Source organism: Manis javanica, chromosome 5 (genome assembly GCF_040802235.1).
Source record: "Manis javanica isolate MJ-LG chromosome 5, MJ_LKY, whole genome shotgun sequence".
In the NCBI taxonomy this organism is placed as follows: Eukaryota; Metazoa; Chordata; class Mammalia; order Pholidota; family Manidae; genus Manis; species Manis javanica.
Genome location: NC_133160.1, coordinates 17,107,234 through 17,119,540, shown reverse-complemented (window position 1 = coordinate 17,119,540; position 12,307 = coordinate 17,107,234).

Genomic DNA, 12,307 nt, shown 5'->3' with positions numbered 1-12,307 from the left:
AATGGCTGACTCAAGGTCTACAGCAAAAAAAAAAAAAAAAAATGTACAAGATGAACATCCTGTCATTCTAGAAAGCAGGGAAGCTACGGGGTTGTCAAAAGGGCTCAGATGCCAATTTGGAGAGGCAAAGCTGGCCAAAGATGAGAGAATTTGAGCATCAATAAGGCTTAAAATCAAACAGGTTTAAAGTCCTTAAGTTCATAATGATACTCAAAAAGAAAAAAAAGAAACAAGAAGCCTCATTGAATTCTTTGAGCATGTTAAAGAACTGATTCATCATTTGAAAATTGGTAAGTGAAAAGAAAGAATCAAGCATTTTTCCTACTTTTCCTATATGAACTGAATCTCACTTTAACCAAATAATTGGTTAGAGGAAGTTTTGCTTGATAGAAATGTTGCTGCTAAAAAATGAAAAATAAATTTAATAGTTAGAATTTTGCATCTTGTATTTTACAAACTTTAACAAAACAATGGATTTAGGCTATGATCACAATGACTAGGAATTTCACAGAACAGAGGCAAATCTGCATGACGTAACTCCTGGTGGAGGTGTACAGCATTACCTGTGAAGTATTCTTGCTAAAAAACATCAACCTGACTTTATCAAGATACTAGTCATATGAAATAATGGTGTTGAGGAACATGTTAATTGACAGGGGTGTAATCAGAAAACAATATAGGAAATACTATAACACTAATACCTCATTTCTTCAATAAATAATTGAAAATAGAGAGAGAATCTCTCCAAGTCCTATCTATTGCACTCCCACAGTTTAAAAAAGCAAGGGAAGTGGAGGGGGTGGGGAGGAGCTGTATAGTAAAAGAGATTTAAGAGCCATGTCAATCACTGAAATGTGTGGACCTTGCTTGGTGCTTGATTCAAGCAAATACATTATATGTTTGTAAATTAGGCAACAATTGGGATATTTGAGCACTGACTGGATATTTGATAATACTAAGGATTTGTTGTTTATTTTTTTAGGTGTGATAATGGCATCATGGTTACATGTTTAAAGTTCCTATCTTTTAGAGAGACATAGGAAATGTTCACAGATGAAATGACATGGTGTCTGATATTTGCATCAAAATAATCCAATAAAGGACAGGCATAGATGGGCATTTAAGTTTATGAGCTGGTAACTGTTGAAGATGGGTGATGGGTTCATGGAGGTTCATTATATTATTTTCTCTACTTTTGTACATACTTGAAATTTTGCATAATAAAAAGTTTTAAGGAAAAAAGCTTATTTTTATTCTTTTGGCATCTCTGCTGTAAAAACTACCTTCAAGGCCAAAGGTACCAGTCTGAATCTGAGAAAAGTGATGGGATACAAGACTTTGTACCAAAAAAAAAGAAATACATTGGTTAATACTTCAAACTATTTTTTTTAATTGAGGTGAAGTTCACATATGATAAAATGAACCACTTAGAAATACACAGTTCAGTGGCATTTAGTACACTCACAATGTTGTACAACTACCATCTCTGTCAAGTTCCAAAACATTTTCACTCCCCCAAAAGGAAACCCTGAACCTATTTATTAAGCAACGATCTGTCTGCTTTCTGTCTCTGTGGATTTACCTCCTCTGGATAGCTCATGTAAATGGAATCATACAATATGTGATCTTTTATTTCAAACTATGTCCAACCACACATTTACCGAGCTCTATTAGGGACCAGGCAGTAGCTAAGTGCTAGAAATGAGATGGTGAGGAAGACAAAAATGATCCCTGCCTTCACTGGGCTTATGAGACAGCCATTTCTCAAATAAATACAAAGAATTCACTAATTATAAATGTGCAAATGCTATGGAATGGAAGGACAGACTCCGTGGAGAAGGTAAAACCAGGGAGGCCTCTAGTTTGGGGAATGAGGGAAGGATTCTCTGAAGAAGTGGTATTTAAACTAAGCCCTAAAGAATGACTAGGGATAAGCCAGAGGAAGAAGGAGAGAGAACCCTTCTAGACCAGGACGGAGGGGCAAGCATTTGGAAGGTCTAAACAGATGAGTCAGGAAACTTGATTTGTTTGCTTTTGTTTTTGTGGGGGTTTTTATAAACTAAAGGTCATAGTTTACATTAGGGCTCACTTTTGTGTTATACAGTCCATTGGGTTTTGACAAACATAATGATATGGGTTCACCATTACAGTATCATACACAATAGTTTCCCTGTCCTAAAGATATCTGTACTTGGCCTATTCATCCTGCCCCCACCTCAGCTGATCTTCTTACTGTCCCCATAGTTTTGCCTTTTCCAGAATGTCACATAGTTGGAATCATATAGTATGTATTCTCTTCAGACTGGTTTCTTTCACTGAGCAATATGCATTTAAGGTTCTTCCATGTTTTTCATGGCTTGTTAACTCATTCTTGTGTATGTGGGTGGTAAAATATATGTAACATGAAGTTCACCATTTTAACCATTTCTAAGTGTACAATACAGTAGAATTAAGTATATTCACATTGTTGTGCAACCATCACTACCATTCATCTCCAGAATTTAGCTCATTCCTTTGTATCACTGAATGATATTCCATTGAATGGATGTACCACTGTTTGTTTATCCATTCACTTTCTGAGAGATGATTTCTTTTTAAATAAGACCACTGGCTGCCATATGGAGGACAGTTTGGAGGATGGCTAAGAATACAGGCAGGGAAGCTGGGGAAGTGGCCAGCGAGGTGGCCAGTGTGTTGTCCAAGCAAGAGATGAAAGGGGCTTCAATTGAGGTGGTCTCAGTGGAATTGGAAAGAAGTAGACAAATACGAGAGCATGAACAGGGTGGAAATGTGGAAATGGACAGATAGAGTGTAGGGGATCAGGGAGAGGGAGGAGTTAAGGATGGGGCCCAGCCTTGTAGCTTGGGTGACTGCAAAGGTGGGTGGTGGTGTCACTGACTGAGATGGGGAAATGGAAAAGGAAAAGCAGGTTTGGAAGAAGACCACAAGTTCATCTTTAGATCTGATGTTTTGAGTTTGAGTATCTGACAGACATATCAGTGGAAATGTGAAGTGCCTTGCTGAACATATGGCTGTGGAGCTCAGAACTCTTTTCCCTCCCTTACCAAGCAATCCAGTCCACTTAATTCTGCTCCTGAACAGGCCAAGTTTCCTTTAGCCTCAGGACCACGGTATGGCTGTTCCCTTTGCCCCGAACACTTCCTCTAAGATGGCCACAAAACTAGCTCCTTCATAGCATTCAGACCTTAGGTCCAAATATTACCTTATCAGGGAAGCCTTCCTCCCCACCAGGCTGAGTCAGGGTAAGGAGTGAGCCAGGGACCCACACTGATCAGGTTTTGCTGCAACAACTCCATAAAAAAACAACTTCCAGAAACTCAGTGCTTTCTTACCTAGGAGCCTGTGGCTCGGCTGGGGTTCATCCGGGCTCTCCTGGGCTGGGCTGTGGGCTGAGTTCAGGCTGCCTCCTGTGCCTCCTCATTCTGAGTCCAGGCTGAAGGAGCCCCTGCTGTCTGGGGTTCATGGTTCTCATAGCCAAGGACAACGGCTCAAGAGGGCTGAATGGAAATACTCAGTGTCTTGGAGCTCACCTCTGTCCTTCCACACATATTCTTTTAGTCAAAGCAAATCACATGGCCAAGCCCAATATCAACAGAGTGAGGAAGTATATTCCTCCCACGGTGAGGAGGGCTGGCGGAAGTAAATATTTGCTGAACAATAATACAACCTACCACAACACCCATCTCTTTTTTTTCCTAGATGGCCATGTTTACTGACTAATTCCTCATACACACAGTCTTAGGAAATAAGAATGTGTATAAATGAATGAATGAATGAATGAATGGGTGAATGTGCCTTTCAAGGCAAGGAGATGCTCCTCACTCTTCAAATAATGAACCTGAAATTCAGAGAAGGGAAGCGACTTGCCCAGGGTTCCTGTGGCAAACCAAGCCTGTCTGGCTCCTCGGCTCAGTTCCCTACAACACTGATTGTGCTATTGTCTGGACAGGGGAGCTATTTCACCCATTCTTCCTTCTCACTGAGGGTTGGTTTACAGGCACATAATCAGGGGGCGAACACACCAGAGGGGAGGGTCTCACTGATTCAATCTCAGGTCTCACTCTGAAGTCAGGTAGGACCTTGATTTGTCATTTCCGGGTCCCAGGGCCCCAAGTTAAGTGCATGCTGAGCAAGTGAGTCATCAGTACAATAGTTGCCTTAATTGCTGATTAAGTGTTTCATGAAATACTGTGTCCCGCCCCAACTGTGCCCTCAACCAACGTACAGACAGTCATCTCTACTTCTGCAGGGGCCCTGCCATGGCTAACACATAGTGGGCCACACAGTGAAACTCAAAAACTAGGTGTAGGCATAGGAAAAGCCTAGAAGGACATGCCTCAGATAAACAGTGAGTCCCTTTTTCAAAGCAGGGTTCCTTAGGACTTTAACTCTGCTTTAAATCTTTATGTAACATTTGAACAGTTCACAACTAGCACAAGTTGCTTCTACAATCACAGAGAAAAAGGCAATCTGAAAATATTTTAAAGTTCAAACTAGTGTGCAAAAAGCAATCAATTGCTGGTTGGTTGGGAAACTCCTGAAAATCATTTTCCTTCAGAATCCTGCTCCCACACGTTGCCAAAAGCCTGTTTCCAGAAACACTGAGTCAATTCCCAACCACTCCTTCAGTGAGCAAGCCCATGAGTGCCTACCGCACACCAAGGGCTCACTGAGCCACCAGGGTGATGAGTGACAGGCTAGGGAACAGGTGGTAACCAGTCAGCGAGGTCTGAATTCATGTCACCATAGCTGACATGAATGGAGCTGGCCCATGGGCCAGACACTATGATAAGTGTTCCACATGGATTATCACATCTAATCCACGCAACAAGGCCATGCGCTAGGAGCTATTATTAACTTGTTTTATTTTATAGCTGTGGACACTGAAGTGCAGGGAGGTGAAGGAACTTGCCCAAGGTCACATAACTAGCAAATGGTAGATATGACATTTGATCCCAGAGCCTGTGCTCTTAACCACTACCCCACAGTGCCTCCCACTAGGAACTTGCCAGAATTCCACAGGCAGGAAGTGGCAGGGTCAGAATTCAAACCAAGCACAGTTGGTCAGCCTCCAAAGAATATGCTCTGAACTGCTAAGACGTCCTTCTCTTTTCTACCCTTTTCCATTTCTGGATCCAGTGCCAACATGTAGGGTATCCTGGTTCATCTCCCTGAGCCTCAGTTTCCACAGCCAAAACTGTAAAGAACATTGCTTACCCCAGCGAGCTGGAGAGGCTTGGTGAGAGGACATTTCCTCTCAGGGAACATGGTAGGCATCAGTTAAGATGTATATGTTCCTCCTGCTTTTCAGGATATGGTACAGTTGGCCAAGTGATGCACAGGAGCAAGCCCGTCCCATGAGCTCTATGACTCAGGGGTGCATTAGGTGCTATAGGGCCAGAGGCTGAGCACAGAATGAAAAGTCAAGGGTTATTGTGTATCCAGAAAATTCAGCTGAGGGAAAGCTGGAATAAACAACTTCCAGAAGGAGGGGAGTTTTGTTCGTCATCTTTCCTGTTTTCCCATCCTGGCCCAGTCCCAAAGCCTCTTTTTAATCTTGTCAGGATTTTGGCCTTCTGCCCCAGGAAGGAGCCGCCAGGAGGCCCATAGTGAGCCAAATCTTCAAGGGAGTGATGTCTTCTGTGGGTCAAGAGAAGGGAAAGGCTTTTTGGGATTGAGAAGAAAGGAGGACAGAACCAGGGCAGCACCCACCTAGCAGGCATCTCTTTGAACCAGTGAAGAAACCGAAGCTTAGAACAGGGCAAGGTTTATTGCTTTGCTGGACATGCTGGCTTAGTCAGAGCAAATAGACTCCATTTCTGCCTCACAGTCCAGGGTCTTCGCCACTGCGCAGTAGCTGCTGCTCACCCACTTCCCACTCTGGGGCTACCCAAGGAGGGACGGCAGCCTTCACTCCCCACACCACAACTTTTTCTCTCCATCGCTGTACTGGAAACTGAAAACACAGATGTTAGTCCCATGGGTACTGGAGAAGGAAGTGTTAGCTGCAAAGATCTTGATGGGTTTGACATTGTAGGCAGCAGGGTGATAGACCCTGTGAAACAAAACACCAGCCCTCCCTAATCCCCTACAGTGTGCTGCACAACATCAGGCACATTCAACATGTTACATCATCTGACTGTCACACTAACTCTGGGAAGCAGATCATGACCCATTTTGCAGATGAGGATCATAGGCGAAATGTTTCCTGCCAACTCTGTCTCCACCCCAGAACTCTCTTTTGAGCTCCAGACCTGGATATCCACTCCGTTTGGGGCATTTCCATTTGCATACCCTACCTGCTTCCCAAATTGAACTTGAACATTCCAAAATCATCATCTTCCCTTCCCGTAGACTTCTGTTTCCCATCTCAGCCTCACCATTAAGAAACCAAAATATCAACCTTGACTCCATCCTCCCCCCTTGCCCCCTTGTCCCATCTCCAAGTAGCAGCCAGACCAGTGGTCCCACCTCTGACTCTATTTCCCAGACACTGAATTTCCTTAATTACAGGGTTTGTAACATAGTCCAGACTTGTTTCATCTCACTCCTGGTTGACTCTAACAGCTTTGGAATAGGCTATTCTGCCTCCAGGTCATCCCTATACCCATCTATGTCCATACAAATTATCAGGGTAATCTTTCTAAAATGCAAATCGGCCTAGTCTCACTTAACTGAAAACCTTTCAGTGGCTTCTCAGTGTCCTCAAGAGAAGCGCCTTACCAGGGCTTACCGGGTCCCCCAAAGCTTGGCTTTTGCTGTCCTCTCTGGTACCATGCTGGGTGACTCTCTACCCTCTGCCTCCCAAGCCTCAGACCTCCTGGAATATTTACAGTTCCTCTTGTGCTTCAAGGCCTCAGCACTTGTCTTTTCTCTGACTCTCCCTGGCTAACTTCTTCTCATCTTTCAGGTCTCAGCTTAGTCACCACTTTCTGACCTCCTTCCCTTAACCTTTGTGAGCTGCCCCTTGAATGAATTCCCACAGTCCCCCTGTACTTCCTCCACTGGGCTCTCTACCCCCTCCCTCTCACATGCCCTGTATAGGCCAACAAAGCCTTCACAGTGGTCCTGGTATATTGGAGAAGCACTCTCTGGAAATACAATGCCTATTGCACATATCACTAAATGTTGTCTAGTAGTCACATTTTAAAAAGTGAAGAGAAATAGATTAAATTAATTGTTATAGTACATTAATGTAATGATTCAACGTAGTTATTATTTCAGTATACAAACAATATAAAAATTATTAACATTTTTACTTGCTGTACTAAGACGGACATCTGGTGTTTTCACTCACAGCACATCTCATTTTACACACACAGCTAGTCTCAGGACTAGCCACATTTCCAGCGCTCACCCATCCCTGTGGGTCAGTGGCTGCCAGATTGGAGAATGCAGTCTTGGAGGATATTTAACCCTAACTGGCCTGTTTGGGGGGACACATAATAATTCTGAGAAATATTCATAATTATTTTGTAAGGAAAAATTCTACTCAAATAAGTCTTAAAAACACTGACAAAAGTGAGGCAAGGTGTTTATGTTTCAGGATCTCCCAGAATCTTATCTGTACTAACGTCATATGTGATATAGAAACAGACCAGACAGCATGTAGCATTTACCAAACTCATTTGAGCCCCGAGCTTTGTTTTCATAAAGCATTTCTGGGTATTAGCATCCAGTGGAATGTTCTTTGGTAAATGCTGGTTTAGTCACTTCCCTGATTCAGTAAATCCCCAGATCTCCACAGGAAGAACTTGGGGTTCAGGGAGCCCACATCATGTGCCTCTAAGCCTGGTAAAGAGAAAGCACCCAAAGCCTGATTACTGAATCGAACCTGGAGGCTGTAGAAGGCAGGACTAGAATCAATGAGCAAAAACTGCAGCATATTTGAGGTCAAACAAGAAAGTTTTTGGGTGTATGTGCGTGTGTGTTTGAACAATTTGAAGCTAACTTGCCAGATCTGTCTGCAAAATGTAATAGGTAGCTTTATGAGATCATGATTTATCCACTACTAGGAGTGATCAAGGCTGGAGTTCTGGGGGACTGGGTACTCCCTAGTGCCTCTAATTTCCCTCTTTCAAAACTAAGAAGAAAAAAAGCAGCAGTGGGCATGAGAACTTGAACTTTAGAGGAAGTGATCAGATGTGCATCCAGATATGTTACAGGCCCTTTATTAAGAACACACTTTGAGATTCTGAAAGTCTAGTGGAGGGTCAATTTACAGTCAAAGCCCCTTTGAGTCTTCAGGTCCTCAGTTCAATTCAGAAGATTTTTGACCCATTTTATACACAGTCAAGATCTGGTTAATGACTAATTGAATCAATCAATCATCAGTCAATCAACATATGTGCCTGAGAGGTGCACAAGAAGATGGTCTGTTTGTTTTAAAATTGCTTTTGTGTGACAAAAGCAGGCAAAACCAATCCATGCTGTTAGAAGTCATCAGGATAGTGATTACCTCAGGGTAATGATAGGAATGAAGCACAAGGGGGTTTTCAGGGTGCCGGCAAATTCTGTTTCTTGGTTAGGGACAGGCTACACAGATGTGCTCAGTTGGTGAAAATTCATCGACCTGCATACTTTTGGTACATGCACTTTTCTATATATTACACTTTGATAAACAGTTTTAGAATTACTTTTGTGATGATATCCTACTTTATCACACTAAGAACAGAAGTGTGATAATGGTCAACCTAACTAAAATTATCAAGCTGTTCTGAGATTTGAACTGAGGGGGATGAGATTAACCAATAGGCACATGCTTCTTGTGTAGGATCTGAGCAGGCTCAGAGGGCAGCTAATAGCTACAGAGAAGCCCTAACCATCCACAGACGTGGCAGATGGATTCAGACCAATCATCTTAGAGCTTCCAAGTGCCCATTAGTAGATTCCTGGAAGTGCCTAGAAGCTGGGGTCTTCACAGGTTGGGTTCTGTGTCCCCATGCCAGGCACCAGGCCTGCTACGAAGTGGGTGACGGACTAGTTATCACCATCCTCCCTCTTACCAGGACTTCAGGTGTGGCAGTCCCACAAGTGCCAAGGCCTTCCATCAGAAGGGGCTGTAGTGCTGCATTTAGGACCAGCAAGGATCACAGAGGCTAGCACAGCTGGGCTGAGAGTGGAAAGGGAAATGAAACCTTTGCATGGCTCACATGTGCTCAAGCAACTGCACAGAAGCCACCTGCGGTCAGTTGAAGGAGTGGACTGGGGAGAAAGAGGGAGCTTCAGAGATGTGGGGGAGGTGATGAAGGTGAATTTCAGGTGGCAGAGGGGGAGATAAAAAACAACAACAGCACTTAAGAATGATAGGCAACACATCATGGGGTGGCAGGTAGGGGGAAGGCAGGTTTCAGGTGGTGGAGAGGGGAAAGGTCAAAGAAAACAGCAGTATGTAACAGGCAACACAGTACAGAGGAAAGAAACCCTGGACTCAGAGCTATGTGGCATTGGCAAAACATGTAACCAAGCAGTTCTCTCATCTGTGAAAATGGGGCAATAATAGTTCCTTCCTCTTGGGGTTGTTGAGAGGATGAAATCAGTTGATGCATGAAAACTGTACAAATCTTGTATCTGCCATTGATAACAATACAGTGTCGGTAATAGTACAGTAGGGAGAAGCTTCTGCTACTGAAAGGAGACCATGTGGATTGATTTGGAAATCAACAACAGCCAAAAATCTAGAGGGGAAATGAGAAGAAGAGAGACTTATCTAGAGGAGGAGTCCTTAACCGGGGTGCCCTTGAATTTCTATGCAAAATACCATATTTAAGAGTATATGTGGTTTTTGGAAGGAGAGGGCCCATAGGCCATATCATTTTTTCAAGGGTGATCTATGATCCCTCCCTATCCCAGTTGTTTAAGAATTACTGATCTAGAGGAATGAAGGCCCAAGAAAGGGAAGCAGATGGGAGAAGAGACCAACAATCATCAATGATAGAAAGCATAATCTCCATGAATTTAAGACATGAGTTTAGGGGCTGGAGGAAAGTCAAGAAAAAAGAGGCAAAGGAGAAAGTTCATTTGAATGAAGGCTCAGAGAACCAAGCCAACTCACAATGGGGTTCAGAATGAGGTGAGGGTAAGGTGCAGGGCTAGTTCAGTTATCACTGCAAGAAGGCACGCAGTGGCTATTGGCTGAAGGCTGGGTGAGGGGATGGATGGAGAGACAACCCAGCAGTTGAAGTTGAGGAAACTAGTGGAGCAGACTGTAGATCAGAAGTGGGGAATAAAGAGACCTTGATATGTATCTGGGAAGCTGTAGAGGAAATGAGTGGAGAAATTCTTTCCATTTGCCTGGTGTGATGGGAAAAATAATTGTCAGCCAGTGTATAGTGTTCTCCACCTGAAATACTTCTGGCTCTGTGGGTGAGGATGTGCAGGAAGGACACTGCCAAGGGAAGGGAACCATCATTGTTCTGTGGCTGTCTTAGGGCCACCCCAGGGTGGAGTAGGGTGAGGAGAGACTTTGCTATCTAACAGTTGTGAGTTTGTATCTTCATTTGGCCATTTCATTCATTCTTTCATGCAACAAATATTTCTTAAGCACCTATTCTGTGCCTGGCTTTCTACTAGGTGCTGGAGATAGAACAGTGACTAAGAGATGGTCCTTGAGCTCAAAAGTCCTACATCTAGTTGGGGAAATGGACAATGACAATGCAGAATGATGGGTGCTGGGAACATGCAGAGGTTGCCATGGGAAGAGAGAAGAAGGGCACTCATACCTTTCTAAGCTTCAGTCTCCTTATCTGCAAAATAAGAATCATGTCACTCACTACAAGGAGTTACCTGGCACATTCCAGGTCCCTGCCTAACACATATTAGGAGCTCATTGCAGCCCATGCTTAATTAATTTATTCAGTAAATGAATGGAGCACTTCTGTAGATGTTAGAATTCAGCATTAAACTAAACAGGTAAAAATTCCTGCCTTCAGCAAGCCTATCTTCTAGCAGAAGGAAAATAAACTAGAAACAAATAAGTAAAATATTTAGTAGATTAAATGGTGACTCATGCCTTGGAGACAAAGCAGGATGAAAGGCAGGGAAGTGATGAGGGGAGGGGTTGTGACTTTAAATAGAGTAGTCAGGAAAAAGTGTCACGGAAAAGGAGATATTTTAGTAAGGGTCTGAAAGAGTTGAGAAAGTAGGCCATGGAGATATCTAGGGGAGGATGTTCCTGGCAGAACGATCCTCAAATGCAAAGGTACTGAGGCTGGAGGGTCAGTGGTATGTGATAGGCATCGTATAGTGGCCAGTATGGCTGGAGAGGGGCAATCCAGGCAGACAGCACTAGAGATGCGATCAGGAGACTAGGAAAGGGCAGGCAGGGTAGAGCCCTGGGGAATACTGTAAGGACTTGGACTTTTGCCTTGGAAAGGTTTGAGCGGTGGAGTGACAGGATCTCACATTTTGAAAGGATCGCTGTTTTAAAAGAACATTTATTCTGAGGATGTGCCATGGACAGACAAGTACGGAAGCAGGGGACACCAGTTAGGAGGCTCCTGCACTAAACCACGTGGAGATGGAGGCTTTGAAGGAGAGGGAATGTTGAGAAATGCTTTTAGCATATGCGTATTTGAAGATGGCGTCCATGAGATTTGTTGACGGATTGGACATGGGGGTTAGGAGGGTGAGAGAAAGAGTCAAGGATGGTTCTGAGACTTTGTCTAAGCCACTGACTATGATAGAGAAGACCAAGGGAGGGATAGGTTTGGGAGGAAAGACAGAAATTTGATTTGAGGTGTTAAGAAGCCCATTGGATGTTTTGAGAGAAATCTTCTGCATCCGTGGATGTTTTATTGCCCTTGTCTTGCTTGGATTAACACTTAGTCTACAGGCACACACCTGATCATCTAAATTTGCTCTCTTACAGCACTAAACTATGTTTTCTACCTTTATCTTGCATCTACCTACCACTTCAGCATTTTATTAAAATAATAATAATAATAATAATAATAATAATAATAAGGGAGAAATGTGGGATTCACATATAAATCAAGTATAAAAATCAAACAAATATTCATATTTGACCTGATTGTTTATAGTTCATAATATGTGATCAAAACTGAAAGTTTCTGTGATGACTGCCCTTGCACTGTTCACCATGTAAGAACTTATTCACTATGTAAAAACTTGTTCACCATGTAAGAACTTGTTCGTTATGCTTCAGAAGATTGGAGACTGATGAGAATAAGGCTTGGGGTGTATTAATGATTGTGCATTGAGTATTGAGTCCCCTATACAGAATTTTATTGTTGTTAACAACCATTTGATCAATAAATATGAGAGA